At 37.3% G+C, this 7,265-nt stretch overlaps 1 non-coding gene across 1 annotated transcript; it reads right to left on the minus strand.

Moving 5' to 3' along the window:
• Positions 1–764: 764 nt before the first annotated feature.
• Positions 765–968, minus strand: LOC136390343 (small nucleolar RNA SNORA73 family). The gene has a single exon (XR_010748746.1). It is a non-coding gene; the product is annotated as a small nucleolar RNA SNORA73 family (small nucleolar RNA).
• Positions 969–7,265: the final 6,297 nt, after the last annotated feature.

Raw genomic sequence — 7,265 nt, forward strand, 5'->3', positions numbered from 1 at the left:
AAGTGCCTTTTTACATCCCTAATTAGATGCTTAATTGGCATCAAAAATCTAATGAGTCTAGAAGAAACACTGATTTACCTCCCTACCTTCAACTTACTATGCTTTAATTGTCCCCATCTCATAAAATGATACAATCCAATGTCTCCATTCCCACTCAAACCTAATCCCTAGGATTTACCCTTGATTGCTCTCTTTTCCGAGATCCATATTTAATCTCTAACTCAATTCTGTCATGTCAATATCCAAAATATTTCCTGAATGTCTCCATCTCTCTCTTGACTATAACCATCATGATCTGAGTCTCCATAACCTAGTCCACTAGGCCGCAGCAATAGTCTCCCTGCCTCATATAGCCCACCTCAGAAAAAGAAGTCAGAGAAATCTTTGAAAAACTAGTCTAATCACCTCAGTCACACCTTGCTTAAAAGTAACCACTGTATTTGAAATTAAAATAAAAACTCATTAACCTGGTTTTCAAAACAATCTAAGCTGCCAACCTACCTCCACAGCCTCATTAGGTTTTATCAGTGTTAATATTCTTTTATTTTCTGTAATATTTCAATCTCAGGACTCATGTAGCCTTTTTGTACTAGCTGTTGTTCTTCATGCCTGCAATTTTAAAAAAATCTTTGCATGGCTTATCATAAGTCATCTCAAATGACATCTGTTCAGAGAGACCTTTTCTGACAACACAGTCTAGAACATTTAAGAAGCCACTCTTAATCACATTATACCATTTTTATTTTTCTTTCTTTTCATATTTTGGATGTTTTCTACATGGTTCATCTCCTCAGTCATTGTCCACAGGAGTCTGAGGAGCAGAGAAAAATTCAGGTGCAGACTCGGGGCCTGGCTTTCTCTCCCACATTGTGGAAAAGGACTGAATATCACAGGGCAGAGCCTGTGCTCCCCTGTGCCACCTGGACAGAGCCCTGGGCACAGTGACCACCCAGGGGTATCCACATTGGACACGTTGCACCATTTTAATTCTTGTCATAGCACTTAGTTTATCTCTCACCTTCTTTCTTTAGTCCCTCCCCCTTCCTGTCTTGCTTTCTCTTTATGTCTCCATTTACCGTAATGTGAGCTGTATGAGTGTATAGACTTAGTCCAGCTTGTTCATTTGTGTATGTCTAGAAAGTAGAACAATGCCTAGAACAGAGTAAGCACCCCAAAAATATGTGTTGAATAATGAATAAATCAGTTCTGCCTCTTGAGAAAAATATAATAGACATGTTCCTGTGCATCCTTTGAATCTTTCTTATATGCATATTACAGTAATTTAAAAACTTAAATCCATTATTTAACTTCACCAATTAATCATACATCTCAAAAATCTAATTATACAGTAGGAACTTTGGGAAATATGATTGATTCTACATTCTCTCTTTGAAGGAGCTTATTATTTAGACAGGGTAAGGGGACACGACACATCACACTATAAAGTTAGTGATAAGTAATATATCACTAACCAAATGAGTTGCCATAGACAGTATCTATTTGAGTTCCAAAGAAGACCAGTTTTATAAGAGTTCAGAGAGAGAGTTCTTAACAAACTAGATGAATCAGGAGGTATTTATTGGCATGATGTTGGGACAGATAGGAAAAAACTGGTGATTATGTTAGATGATGAATGTGTTAATCAATCTGATTGTGGTTTATTATGTCACAAAGTGTACGTAAAAGTTTCTTAAAATTAATGTTTCTTTACATCATTAACCTTATCTGATTTTTAAAGTTTGTGACAATCTTACAAAGGTTATGGATAGCATTCTGATTATTTTCATATCAACATGACATAACTTTTAAATGACAGCAATTGAAAACAAGAATTTTTTTTTCTTTACTTTTTTTTTTTTTTTTTTTTTTTGTATTTTTCTGAAGTTGGAAATGGGGAGGCAATCAGACTCCCACATGCACCCGACCGGGATCCACCCGGCATGCCCACCAGGGGGCGATGCTCTGCCCATCTGGGGCGTTGCTCTGTTGCAACCAGAGCTATTCTAGCGCCTGAGGCAAAGGCCATGGAGCCACCCCCAGCGCCCGGGCCAACTTTGCTCCAATGGAGCCCTGGCTGCGGGAGGGGAAGAGAGAGAAAGAGAGGAAGGAGAGGGGGAGGGGTGGAGAAGCAGATAAGCGCTTCTCCTGTGTGCCCTGGCCCAGAATCGAACCTGGGACTCCTGCACGCCAGGCCAATGCTCTACCACTGAGCCAACTGGCCAGGGCTGAAAACAAGAATTTAACATGAGTGACATAATTATTGCATTCTTTGTTCCCCTGGTCAGTCTCCACAAAAAAATAAAATAAAATAAATAGGATTGTTATTTTTTTCAATAGTACAGGTATAGACAGCTACATACTACACTTTTTTTTTCCTTGCATAACCTAAAATAAGAGGAAAAATAGTCACAGAATAATTTACTGAATGTATTAAATTTATCTCAAATAGATCCCAAAATGTATAAAATACTAAAATATGAAATATATAAACTTTGTGCTTAAATCCTGCCTGCAAATATAGCTTAATATATTATTTAGCCCTGGAGAAATTGAATCAAAGGTATAGATTCAGTCTTAAATCAGTCAAATATGTCCAGCTCTCCTTAATACTTGCTTTGCATCAGAATGTGGAAAAGCCATTACTGTACACTATTGCTCTGAAGTCTTTAGTCCTGTGAGGTTCTTATGAATAAATTATCATTTGACTTAACCTTCTTTAGAATGATAAATACAGAATCAGGGTTTAAAATGAAATCTATTTTAGGCCCAGAATACCAGTGAAGGACAGGCATTCTCCTTCTCACCTTTATTTTATTTATACTTTGGAAATAAAGCAACACCACAAATGTTAGACCACAAAAAGTGCCTTTATTATTTGTGCTATGTTTTTATCTAACATGAGCCTATGGAGATGTTTGAGAAATGAGGCATCGATTTTATATGGGAACACAGAAGAACTTATTCTGTTTCAGGGAAGTCCTAGGGAATGTCAGCATGGATGTATCACTAGAACAAAAGATCATTTCTGAGAGTGAAGTCACATGCAGGTTATCAAAATGAAGAGAGCGGAGAAGAGTTTTAACTGGGACCCTGGATTTTTTCAGTTATGCCAGCAAATAGATTTTGGTTTTGCTTTAACATATTTAAATTGGGTCTCTGTTACTTATTTGCAAAAGAATTTCTTAGAATTACACTTTCCTTCTCAGACTCCACCTTAAATGCAGTTTCCTATTAATAGAAAATTCAGAACCATGTTACAGCCAATCTTCCAATAGGAATGAATTGGTCGAGTGCTTCTAGCCTTGAAATACCATCTAATCTATATAGTCCTTTTGGGTCTACAATCTATTTTGTGTATTTTGAATCAACATATTATGTAAAAGAATATATCTAATTATTGAGCGGTAAATAATACATTATTAATAGTTCTCTTAGTCACTGAACTTGTTATTTCATTATTTGGTCCATATGTTGATACCATCTGAAAATGAAACCACAAAATCAATTACCTAACAAAACTCCAGTTTAAATGAACAAAGACTTGAAATGACAGTTGCTATATAAAACATGTAAAATCTAGGTAAATGTACTAATGGCACATAGGGTTTTAAAAACATAGAATTCCAGAAATTGCTGGAGGTAAAAAATAAGCATTTTTTTGTAAGAGATTTTATTTTTTCTAGGCACCAGCTTTTTTGCTATCTATAGTAGAGTCTATAGAAGTCAGGATTCTTTATCAGTTTAAAATAGTTTTTTTCTCTGTAAATGCAACAGGAGGATGTGTTTATTGAATCTATAACTGGTATGAAAATAAAATGTGCTTTATATAGAGTGAAACTTATATAAACCAAATTATATGAGATATAGCCCTTACATAATCTTTACCTGTTGTGAATTAAGAAATTGTATTGGCTTCAACTAGATATTTTTCTTTTGTTCCACATGCTAGTCACTGATAACTGTGGTCAGGTAATTTCAATGAAGTAATACATTCAGTTGTTCATTTAACAAATATTTATACACTGCCTACTATATGCCAGGTACTGTTCTCTACTCTAGATACAGAGCAGTAAACAAACAAAGTCTCTATCCTCAATGAGCTTACAGGTTATTAGAGAAAGATAAACAATAAACAAATAACAATTAGACAAAATTAGATCATGGTAAGTGCTATGGAGAAACATAAAGCAGAATAAGAGGTGTGATGGTTAATTGTTATGCGTCACCTTGGCTAAGCCATGGTTCTTGATTTCTTGATACAAAGCTAGATGTTTCTGTGAAGGTTTTTTAAAGATATAATTAATATTTAAATCACTAGACTTTGAGTAAAACAGATGAACCACCATAATGTGAGTGGGTCTCATATAATCGGTTTATGGCCTAAAAGAAAAGATGGAGGTTCCCTGAAGAAGAAATTCTGCTTCTAGACTTCCTTTGAATTTATGATTGCAACAACTCTGCCCTGGGTCTCCAGCCTGCTGATCTATCCTATAGATTTTGGACTTGCTACTTCCTATAATAATGTAAGCCAATTCTTTTAAAATTAATCTTTCTCTTTTTGTCTCTGGTGTGTGTGTGTGTGTGTGTGTGTGTGTGTGTGTGTGTGTGTGTGTGTATGTGTGTGTTTGGAAACAGCCCAGGAATCCATCAGTAGCTGAGTGAATAAAAATGCTTTATGGTACATTTACACAATGGAATACTACTCAGCAATAAAAAATAATAAAATATTAACTCTTTGTGACAGCATAGATAGATTTGGAGAACCTTTGGCTAGGTGAAATAATTTAACAACCAGTTTTCTGCCCTAATGACTGTTTTAAGTATAAAAAATAATATACCGGAAGGTAGTTTATTATTTCATGCATTTAATACTTAAATAAAAGCAATAAAAGAGGTACACAAAACTAGATTATAACAAAGATTTTTAAAATATTAATAAAAATATTAAATAATACTCATAATATCTCGGGGGAATTTTGGGCGTAACAGAAAGCTGAAACAATGATAGCTTGTCACCCCTGGTTGTTTGGCACTTACATTAATGTTTGTTTAGTGAAGAAAATAACGCGAGGAAATTAAAATATAGTATTTCATCAAAAGCATAATGGTGGCCCTGGCCGGTTGGCTCAGCGGTAGAGCGTCGGCCTAGCGTGCGGAGGACCCGGGTTCGATTCCCGGCCAGGGCACACAGGAGAAGCGCCCAATTGCTTCTCCACCCCTCCGCCGCGCTTTCCTCTCTGTCTCTCTCTTCCCCTCCTGCAGCCAAGGCTCCATTGGAGCAAAGATGGCCCGGGCACTGGGGATGGCTCTGTGGCCTCTGCCTCAGGCGCTAGAGTGGCTTTGGTCGCAACATGGCGACGCCCAGGATGGGCAGAGCATCGCCCCCTGGTGGGCAGAGCGTCGCCCCATGGTGGGCGTGCCGGGTGGATCCCGGTCGGGCGCATGCGGGAGTCTGTCTGACTGTCTCTCCCCGTTTCCAGCTTCAGAAAAATGAAAAAAAAAAAAAAAAACAAAAAAAACAAAAAACAAAAAAAACATAATGGTTTTATGAAATGAATAAATAAATATCACAAGCATAGTTCCATTAAATTTTTTTCACCTATGGACAGAATGAACATTACTATGGGTGCTTAGAATACGCTGTTGCACAGAGAATGTTAAAAAAAAGTAAGGGGTGTAAATTTGTGATTTCCACATTGGGTGGCTGCCCAGGCACCCACCTTAAAGAGAACCCTGATTACAAGTGCCATTTTGACAACCAGTTCGCCAAACTCAACAAATAATTAGGTATCGGTCCTGCCAAACTGGTGTGAACCAGGCTGAATCCTACCACTGAAATAAGCCTGTCAGAGAAAGTACTATATGATCTCAACTCATAGGTGAAATCTAATGAACAAAATGAATTCACAAGAAAAATAGAGACAGACTCATAAATGGAGAGCACATTGACAGCTGTTAGGGAGGGGATTTCAGCGTGGAAGGATTGTGAGAGAAAAAGCATAAAAATTGGTGTCTGATTGTCATAATGCCGTATGTTCTGGTTAACCTAATGAACAGAAACTGTAAAATAGCAACCCATTCACTGCTTACTCTAGGAGATGCTTTTGGAGAAATGCTAGGCTTTCATATTAATTGGAACAAATTGGACATAATGGGTTTCTCTAAATGGTCTGATGCCTCACACTGTCAAAGTTTCACAATTCAGATCTTGAGGATCACTCTCTTGGGTATAAAGATGCAAACAGCTACCTCTTCCCCAAGTTGTCCACCTGAGGTATAAGAGGATTGCTGCATGAATCACAAGTAATAGCAGTTTACTACTCCTTCTTCCATTATTGTTAAGTAGGAAATAAATTGCAAAGCTTAACACTTGCTCCTGGGCTTACTTACATCTTCATTTCCTTACCTCTGAGAATTCAGGTGCATTTTCAATAAGTTTACAGCCTCATAAGACATTAATATTACCTTTAGGTTGCAATAATGTTCTTCCAAGTGCAGTGCTTTCAGAATGGCACCATGGGTACTACTAATAGTCCATTAAATCTCTCAGCTCCTGCCAGTGTCCATGGTCAAGGCTGTTTTGCAACAGTGGTTTGAAGAGGTTGCTGATTCTCAGTATTGATAAGAAGGAGCCAGCTGTGGGGGCTGTAGTTTAACACTGAAACTGTTCCTTGTTTTGTGACAACAAAAACAAACAGAGCTTCCCCACCGATCCCACTTTTGGACCCTGATAACCTTTGAAACAGAGCAGAATCCTCAACAAAGAGAAGGTAACTAGTCCAATTAAGTAACAGTAAATGCATCACACAAACTCCAGGAACACAAGATAAAAACTAATTGGATCAAGATTGTACTAGTTTATTCTGACTCTTCTGCACTGTTTCCCAATTATGTTTAGGAAAAGGTGCCCAGGTAAATGGTAGCTCCTTTTATCCAACAGAAACAGTTTGGCTGTAATAGAATGTATCAGAAAGGAGCAGCTTAGACAGTTAAATCATTATCTCATTTAGTCTGGAAATAGGTGATTCCTGGGTTTATTTAGGGATTCAATGATATCATCAAAGATTAAGGATCTTTCTAGTTTTTTCAATCTACTACCTAACATTTACTATGATCACAACGATTATAGTTGTCGGTGATGATGTTGAACAGTAACTTAAAGAAAAATCCCTGAATTGCCATGGATTAAATGCCAATTTATACTTTGTCTTATGATGAGAGGAAAGGCTGTGTGAGGACCTGGCAAATGGTGACTGCCTCCAAGC

Source organism: Saccopteryx leptura, chromosome 1, assembly GCF_036850995.1.
Source record: "Saccopteryx leptura isolate mSacLep1 chromosome 1, mSacLep1_pri_phased_curated, whole genome shotgun sequence".
NCBI lineage: Eukaryota > Metazoa > Chordata > Mammalia > Chiroptera > Emballonuridae > Saccopteryx > Saccopteryx leptura.